This window comes from Canis lupus, chromosome 15 (assembly GCF_011100685.1).
Source record: "Canis lupus familiaris isolate Mischka breed German Shepherd chromosome 15, alternate assembly UU_Cfam_GSD_1.0, whole genome shotgun sequence".
In the NCBI taxonomy this organism is placed as follows: Eukaryota; Metazoa; Chordata; class Mammalia; order Carnivora; family Canidae; genus Canis; species Canis lupus.
The window spans coordinates 14,696,020-14,706,220 of NC_049236.1; positions in this window are offsets into that span (position 1 = coordinate 14,696,020).

Sequence of the window (10,201 nt, forward strand, 5' to 3'; positions counted from 1 at the left end):
GTTGAAAATAGTGATTACCTATCACTTTTCCACATTTTTTAGTTGGTCTGTTACCACAAACAATAGCTTTCCCTTTCTCCTCTTTCACTCATGTATTTAGGTATTTAGTTTGTGTGGTGGAAAGACGCTAAGGTGGCTCCCATGATCCCTGCCTCCTGGTGTTCACTGTCTTATACGATACCTTCCTTTTGAATGTGAATGGGACCAGTAACTTGCTTCTAACCAATAGTATATGGCAAAAGTCACTACATATACATGTGGGTATCTGTTTGTGATTATATTACATAAGATTGTAATTGTCTTGCTAGGAGACTATCTCTAACTGCTAGATTAGAAGAAATAAACTGCCATGTTGTAAGTTACCATATGGAGAGAAACACCTTTCAAAGAGCTAAGAGTGGCCTCCTGTTGACAGCTAACAAGAGAGAGGCCCTCAATCCAGCAGCCTGCCAGGAACTGAATGCTGCCAACAAACACATGAGCTTGGAGGTGAACCCTTATCCAGTCAAGCTTCAGATAAGATGGTAGCCCTGGTAAAAAAAAAAAAAAAAAAGCTGATTATAGGGCAGCCCAGGGGACTCAGCGGTTTCCTGCCACCTTTGGCCCAGGGTGTGATTCTGGAGACTCAGGATCGAGTCCCACATCGGGCTCCCTGCATGGAGCCTGCTTCTCTGTCTGCCTGTGTCCCTGCCTCTCTCTCTCTCTCTCTGTGTGTGTGTGTGTGTCTCTCATGAATAAATAAATAAAATCTTAAAAAAAAAAAGCTGATTATAATTTTGTAAGATCCTGAGGATCCAATGAAGCCATGACCAGATTCCTGACTTTTTGAGACTGTGAGATAATAAGTATGTGTTGTTTTAAGCCACTAAGCTCATGATATTATTGTTACATAGCAATAAATAGCTAATACAATTAGTTATTCACATCTTTAGTGTAAGGACTGAAAGGACTCATGGATCCTCTTCTTTTTAAGCTATAATATCCATTAAAATCAAGTACAGAAATGAATTAAACTTAGAACTGGATCTTCAAATTATTATTTCACAAAATATTTAAGAAGAATGAAGTTTATTCTGTCCCATTACACACAATAGGAAGAAGTAAAAGGGGGTTTTATACCATTAAAAGTAAAATAAAAACTATCTTAGAAACCCTACTTATGTCATAACATCTTTTTTAAAAAAAATATTTATTTATTTATTCATTCATTCATTTATTTGAGAAAGACAGTGCAAAACCGTGGTGGGGGAGGAGCAGAGGGAGAGGGAGACATGCAGACTCCTCACAGAGGCTGATGTGGGCTCGATCCCAGGACTCTGACGATCATGGCCTGAGCCAAAATTAAGAGTTAGATGCTTAGCCAGGGGATCCCTGGGTGGCGCAGTGGTTTGGCGCCTGCCTTTGGCCCGGGGCGCGATCCTGGAGACCCGGGATCGAGTCCCACGTTGGGCTCCCGGTGCATGGAGCCTGCTTCTCCCTCTGCCTGTGTCTCTGCCTCTCTCTCTCTCTGTGTGTGACTATCATAAGTAAATAAACATTTAAAAAAAAAAAATAGATGCTTAGCCAACTGAGCCACCCAGATGTCCCTTATACCCTCTTTTAATTTTAGAGTTTGTGTTATAACACAAATTTATAATTTATATATTTATAAATTTATAAATTTATATATTTTACACAAAAATAAATACACATGTATTGGGAAGACACAAAATATTTTACTAATAGGATATAAAATCAAATACTTTGGGCGATACCTGAGTGGCTCAGCGGTTGAGCATCTGCCTTAGGCTCAGGTCATGGTCCCAGGGTCCTGGGATCGAGTCCCACATCAGGCTCCCCGAGGGAGTGTGCTTCTCCCTCTGCCTATGTCTCTCTCTCTCTCTCGGTATCTCTCATGGATAAATAAATAAAATCTTAAAAAAAATAAAAACAGTTTGGGACATACTGTTTTCTATATATACCTTTTGCCCTATTATCAAAAGCCACCTTAAAAAAAAAAACCTCAAAAGTCTTCAGGTTTTTCCTTCTATTAGAACAATGGTTCTCATCCCCAGCTGCTAATTAGAATCACTTAGGGACTTTTAATTTTTGTAAAATTTTTTTGAAGAATTTATTTATTTATTCATGAGAGACACACAGAGAGAGACAGAGACACAGGCAGAAGGAGAAGCAGGCTTCCCACAGGGAGCCCAATGTGGGACTCCATTCTAGGACTCTGAGATCATGACCTGAGCCAAAGGCAGACTTTCAACCACTGAGCCACCCAGGTGCCCTATTTATTTTTATTTTTTTTAAAGATTTTATTTATTTATTTATTCATGAGAGACACAAAGAGAGAGACAGGCAGAGACATAGGCAGAGGGAGAAGCAGGCTCCATGAAGGGAGCCTGATGTGGGACCCGATCCCGGGACTCCAGGATTGTGCCCTGAGCCAATGTCAGGCGCTAAACTGCTGAGCCACCCAGGGATCCCCCTATTTTTAGTTTTTTTTTTTTTTTTAAAGATATATCTATTTATTTGAGAGAGAGAGGAAGGAGAGAATCTTCAAATGGACTGCCCACTGAGTAGGGAGCCTGATGTGGTATTCCATTGCACAACCCACAAGATCAGGACTGAAGCAGAAAGCAAGAGTTGGTTGCTTAACTGACTGAGCCACCCAGGTGCCCAGCTTAGGGACTTTTTAGAACATAAGAAGCTTATGTACCACCCCAAACCAATTTAATCAACACCTCTGAGGGTTAGACATGGGTTTTTCTTTTTTTTTTTTTTAATATCGTATTTATTTATTTGAAAGAGAGAGAAAGTATACACACACATGGTGGGGAGGTGCAAAACGGCATGTATAGAGCGGGGGGTACAGAGGTAGAGGTGTAGAGGAGGGGGAGAGGGCCAAGCCGACTCCAATCTGAGTGTGAGGCCCAAATTTGGGCTCTACACCAGGCACCATATGGGACTTGAGTCCATGACCCTAAGATCATGACCTGAGCCAAAACCAAGAGTCAGAAGCTCAACAGACTAAGCCACCCAGGCATTCTGGCATGGTATTATTTTTAAAAGCTCTTCAGGTGATTCCTTTTTTTTTTTTTTAATATTTTATTTATTCATGAGAGAAAGAGGGACATATCAGAGGGAGAAGCAGAGAGAGAAGCAGGCTCCATGCAGGAAGCCTGATGTAGGACTCAATCCTAGGACTCCAGGATCACGCCCTGGGCTGAAGGCAGGTGCTCAACTGCTGAGCCACCCAGGGGTCCCTCTTTAGGTGATTCTAATGGGCAGCCAGGGCTGAGAACTATTGCCTTGAAACAGGCAATTGCCTTTGAAAAGTACTTTGTGAAAAAAGACCTAGTTGACAAAAATCCTGTTTAAGATATAATTCTCTAGCTAAATCCAACTCCTGGAAGCCCTGAAACTGACCCCTCGAGGAAATATAATCCAGATCACAAGAGGTCCAGCCAGCATTCAACTCTTTTCTTTTTCTTTTTTTTTTTTTTTAGGTTTATTTATTTATTTATGAAAGACAGAGAGAGGGAGACAGACCCTAATCTCTTTTTCTTAACCAAAATTAAATCATGGATATTAAATAGAGGTCAAAACCAACATATATTTTAGATGCAAGGTGGCCTCAATCAAGATTCAAGATTAAGTTTCAAGGAAGTCAGGACAATGGTGTAGTGTGAACTTTGAGTTCAGCTCTCTTCTGGTGTGTAAATAAGCTACTTTACTTGTTCTTTGATATTCTGTTTATTTGCTTACCAAATTAGTATATATAGTGACTGTGGAATTATTGAACACTTCTGGGCTGTGCACCAAAAAGAAGCAATATTTCATATACTTTCCTTCCATGACCCTTTTCTGAAGGAACCCTGTCATTTTCTGTCTTCTCTGCAATCTAGAATTATATATTTCTTTTTTTCTTTTTTAAGATTTATTTATTTATTTGACAGAGAGAGACAGAGCACAAGCAGTAGAGTGGCAGAGGGAGAGGGACAGGAGGTTCCCCACTGAGCAGGGAGCCCCAGAGTCTTTCTTTAGTTAATATGAGAAATTGTTTTGTCTGTGGTAATTCTACAGCAAATGTTCTGCTCAAACCCTTTTTTTTTTTTTTAAGATTTTATTTATTCATGAGAGACACACACACACACAGAGAAGCAGAAACATAGGCAGAGGGAGAAGTAGGCTCCATGCAGGAAGCCGGACGCTGGGCTCGATCACGCGACTCCGGGATCAGGCCCTGAGCTGAAGGCAGACACTCAACCTCTGAGCCACCCAGGTGTCCCTCTGCTCAATCCTTAAAGCAGGCTCTTTTATCAACCATTTTTCTTCCCTATTCCTCATTTCCAGCGCAAACTATTATTTCTTAGGAAAAATGAAAAAAAAGAAAAAGAAAAAGAAAGTGAAAAGAAAAACACAAATAATATTGAACTTTTTAATTTAGACTACTTCATTGTGAAGTAGTTTGCTTAATTAGAAAGTCTGCATTCTCTAGTCTTTAACACAATCTGCTACATAAAACAATGGTATTATCCAAACTGTGTACTAATAATTCAGAATCTTTAAAAAATGTTGTATGTTTAGGGTGCCTGGGTGGCTCAGTCAAACATCTGCCTTCAGCTCAGGTCATGATCCCAGGGTCCTGGCCCCACATCGGGTTCCCGGCTCGATGCGGAGCCTGCTTCTCCCTCTCCCTCTGCCTGTCCTTCCTCCTGCTTGCTCTCTCTCTCTTTCTCTCTCTTTCTATCTCTCTCTGTGTCAAATAAGTAAATAAGATCTTAAAAAAAAAAAAAAAAAAAAAGATGTACACTCTAACCCAGCAGGATTTAGCTCCCTCTGGTGCCCAAATTATCATCTCTAAATACCATTTCCCATTAAAAAGAATCTAGAACTCTTTCAATAAATGGCTGATTCTGGACAAGAAAGATTAAGATGGGCCTAAAATATCTTGTGCCTGAAAGCAGGGAAGTTATCAAAGACTACTAGTAGTGTGTCAAAATGATATAGGAACCAACTAGAAAGGGATTTTAAAAAATATATTTTATTCATAAGAGACACAGAGAGAGGTTGAGACACAGGCAGAGGGAGAAGCAGGCTTCATGCAGGGAGCCCAATGCGGGACTCCATCCCAGACCCCAGGATCATGCCGGGAGCCCAAGGCAGATGCTCAACTGCTGAGCCACTCAGGCGTCCCTAGAAAGTGATTTCTACATATAAAAGATGAAATAATTTGAGTATCAATAAAAAATAATGACTGCAATGAATTGAATCAAATATAAAAAAAATCTGTTCTTTCATAAGGACACTAAAATGTATTCTTTGGTCAACTTTGGAAGTTTCTAGGCACTGAATCATTACTCTGAAAAATTTATTAATAACAGTAAGCATCCAACTTCTATCCTGCCTTTACTATATAGACTATACTTCAAGAATATGATGTGAGAAAGTTCTTTATAGAAGTATTACTGCTAGTAAGTGAATGATAAAGAAGTGACAGGATTTTATTTTTTTAAATTTTTTAAAAGGTATTATATTGATTGGTTTTTCTTATTTGAGTTAGTCATAATTTTTTAAAAGATTATTTATTTATTTATTTATTTATTTATTTATTTATTTATTCATTAGAGACACACACACACAGGGAGGCAGAGACACCGGCAGAGGGAGAAGCAGGCTCCATGCAGGGAGCCCGACATGGGACTCAATCCCAGGTCTCCAGGATCACACCCTGGGCTGAAGGTGGCGCTAAACCGCTGAGTCACCTCGGCTGCCCAAGTGATAGGATTTTAAAAGTCAACGTTTTGTAACCTCTAAAGAAATAATGGGGGATTGATTCCTGGGTGGCACAGCGGTTTGGCGCCTGCCTTTGGCCCAGGGCGCGATCCTGGAGACCCGGGATTGAATCCCACGTCCGGCTCCCAGTGCATAGAGCCTGCTTCTCCCTCTGCCTAAGTCTCTGCCCCTCTCTCTCTCTCTCTGTGACTATCATAAATAAATTTTAAAAAAAATTTAAAAAAAAATAAAGAGATAATGGATTTGGCAATTATCTAGGCAACATCATATGTTTAAGATTATCTAATCCCTACCATAACCCTAAGAGAAAGGCACCCTAATTATTCCTATTTTACTGGTAAGGTTAAATAACTTGCCAAAGGCAAATTGTCTTGAACCTAGGCGCTCTGGCTCTTAAATATTTCATTATATTTCTTCTTGAACGTAATAGGAAACTACTGAAGGAATATAAGCAAGGGTGTAATATAATCCTACATATAGGAAGATCACTCTGATTTGCAGGTGAAGATGGATTGGAGCAGGGATAAACTTGAAGCAGAAAGAGTAAAATGTTATTCATTCATTCACTTAATAAATATTGAACATCTCCTATGCACCAACCACTGTTCTAGGTATTGAAAATATAGGAATATAAAATAGAGATAAATAAGGGCTCCTTGGATGGCTCAGTTGGTTAAGTGTCAGACTCTTGATTTCAGCTCGGGTCATGATCTCAGGGTCTTGAGATCCAGCCCTGTGTTGGGCTCCCAGCTGAGTGTGAAGCCTGCTTGGGATTCTCTCTCTCCCTGTCTCTGCCCCTCCCTACTCATGCTCTCTCTCTCTCTTTCTCTCTCAAAAAATAATAATAAATAAAAATAAAAACTAAAAAAATCCTTTGCTCATTAAAGAAAATAGACTTTATTTTTTAGTGTTTTTTTAGAGTTTTAGAACAGATTTAGAGTTACACAAAAATTGATAAGATAGAAGAGAGTTCCCATCTACCCAGCACCCAATTTCCCCTATTATTAGCATCTTGCATTAATATAGTACATTTGTTACAATTAATGAATCAGTATTGATAAATCATTATTAACTAAATTCCACAGTTTTTTTTTTTCTTTTTTTCAGATTTTCTTAGTTTTTACTGAATGTCCTTTTTCTGTTCCAGGATATCATTCAGAATACCATATTATCTTTAGCTGTCATGTGTTCTTAGACTATGACAGTTGCTCAGACTTTCCTTGTGTTTGATGACCTTAATAGTTTTGAGGAGTAGTGGTCAGGTTTTTTGTAGGATCCTCCTCTATCAGAATTTTTCTGATGTGTTTTTCATGATTAGACAAGGATTGTAGATTTGGGGGAGGATCACAGAGGTAACATGCTATTTTTGTTATCTTGTATTAAAGGTACATATCGAAATGATTTATGACTATTGACCTTTGCCCATTTTTGAATTATTTGTCTTTTTTTTTCAGTTGTACGAGCTCTTTATATAGTCTGAATACAAGTCCCTTATCAGATATACGATTTGCATAAATTTTCTCCCATTTTTTGGTTGTCTTTTCACTTTTTGTGTGTGTATGTGCAATTTTATTGAAATTCTAGTTAGTTAATACATGTATCTTTTCACTTTCTTAATGGTGTACTTTATTTTTTTTTAATTTTTATTTATTTATGATAGTCACACAGAGAGAGAGAGAGAGAGGCAGAGACACAGGCAGAGGGAGAAGCAGGCTCCATGCACCGGGAGCCCGATGTGGGATTCGATCCCGGGTCTCCAGGATCGCGCCCCCGGCCAAAGACAGGCGCCAAACCGCTGCGCCACCCAGGGATCCCAATGGTGTACTTTAAAGCACAAAAGTTTTTATTTTTGATGAAGTCCACTTTATTTTATCTTTTTGTCTCTTATGCTTTTGGTATGTATCTAAGAAGACATTACCTAACCCAAAGTCACGAAAATTTATGCCTATGCTTTCTTCTATAATGTCATAGATTGTCACTTTTGTCTTTGATTATTTTGAGATAATTTTTGCATATGGTATGAGGGAGGGGTGCACTGTCATTCTTTTGTATGTAGATATTCAGTTGTTCCAACACACTTTGTTAAAAAGACCCTTCTTTCCCATTTGAATTGTCTTGGCGTCTTTGTTGAAAATCAATTGGCAAGAGGCATGAGGATTTATTTCTGGACTCTCAATTCTATTTGTTTATCTATATGTCTGTCCTTATGCCCAAATCACACTGTTTTGATTATTGTAACTTTGTATTAAATTCTCAAATTGGAAAGTGTAAGTTTTCCAACTTTGTATATCTTTTTAAAAATTGGCTTTGCAATCCTGGGACCCTTGAATTTCATATAAATTTAGGATCAGCTTGTCAATTTCTGCAAGGAAACCAGCTGAGTGCTGTTGTTGTTGTTGGTGGTGGTTTTAAAGATTTTTATTTATTATTTATTTGAGAGAGAGAAAGCAAGAGAGCACAGGCAGGGGGGGAGCATCAGAGTAAGAGGGAGAAGCAGGCTCCCCACTGAGCAGAGAGCCCAATGTGGGGCTGGATCCCAGGACCCTGGGATCATAATCTGAGCCCAAGGCAGACATTCAACTGATAGCCACCTAGGCACCCTAAAACCAGTGGAGTTTTTGATAAGGATTACACTGAATCTGAGATAAATTTAGAAAGTGTTGTCAGGCAGCCCGGGTGGCTCAGCAGTTTAGCGTGGCCTTCAGCCCAGGGTGTGATCCTGGAGACTCCGGATTGAGTCCTGCATTCTGGCTCCTTGCATGGAGCCTGCTTCTCCCTCAGCCTGTGTCTGACTCTCTCTGTGTGTGTCTCTCATGAAGAAATAAATAAAATCTTAAAAAAAGAAAAGTGTTGTCATCTTAATAATACTCAGTTTTTGATCCATGAACACAGGATATCTTTCCATTTAGCTCTCAATTTCCTTCAACGATGTTTTATAGTTTTTAGTTACTACTCTTATACTTCTTTTGTTAAATTTATCCCTAAGTATTTTACGTTTTTAATGTTATTATAAATGGAATTCTCTTCTTAATTTTAAGATTGGTCATTTCTAGTATGTAGAAATCCCTTTGATTTTTGTATTTTGATATATTTTCAACCTTGCTGAATTCAATTATTAATTCTAACAGTATGAGTGTGTGTGTATTCTGTAGGATTTTCTACACACGATCATATTACTGCAAGTAAAACCTTTTATTTCTTCCTCTCTAATCTGGATTTCTTTTTCTTTCTTAATTTCCCTGGCTAACCTTCAGGTACAATGTTGAATAAAAGTGGTAAGAACATATATCTTCATCTTGTTCCTGATCTTAGTGGGAACGTATTCAGTCTTTCACTATCAAGTATGATGTTAGTTGTGGGTTGTTTGTAGATGCCTTTTATCAGATAGGTGGAGTTTCCTTCTATTTCTAGTTTGTTGTGTGTTTTTATCATGAAAGGGCACCTTACATTTAATTTAAATGGATCATTTGCTTGCTCTGTAGAGCAAAATGGATTGTAGCAGAGTGAGGTCTCTGCTACACAGAGAGAGACATGTTAGGATGCTACTATGATAACCCAGGTGAGAGATAGTGATGGCTTGCAGTGTTCTGGGGTAGGGGGGGAATGATGTAAGAGTGTAGAAACTGGGCAGCCCTGGTGGCTCAATGGTTTAGTGCCGCCTTCAGCCCAAAGTGTGATCCTGGAGACCCAGGATCAAGTCCCATGTCGGGCTCCCTGCACGAAGCCTGCTTCTCCCTCTGCCTGTGTCTCTGCCTCTATCTCTCTCTCTGTGTGTCTCTCATGAATAAATAAATAAATAAGATATTTTTTAAAAAGTGTAGAAACTAACCCAGTGGTAATCAGAATAACAAGAGATGCTAAGACAATAGGATTAATAGAACTTAGTGACAATTGAATGTAATATTGGGCATATCAGATGTTGTCCTGCCCAGATCCTCTTTACTAGGCTGGTACAACCCCCAGCTGCTGTGGGTGTTGGGTGATAATGGCTCACACTCATGCTTCTCTTTTTAATTAATTAGTTAATTAATTATTTTTTAAGTTAGCTCTAGATCCAACATGGGACTTAGACACATGACCTTGAGATTAAGAGCCACATGCTCGGGCAGCCCAGGTGGCTCAGCGGTTTAGCGCTGCCTTCAGCCCAGGGCGTGATCCGGGGGTCATGGGATCAAGTCCCACATCCAGCTCCTGCTTCTCCCTCTGCCTGTGTCTCTTCCTCTCTCTCTATCTCTGTGTCTCTCATGAATAAATAAATAAAATCTTAAAAAAAAAAAGAGCCACATGCTCTTACTGACTGAGCCAGCTATGTGCTCCAAGGATTCTGATCCTTGAACTGCCCACTGGGAGTGAAAAGTTTTCCCTTTGCCATGATGAATTCAATTATTAATGGAAGCCATATATTAAGCTGTTGAAA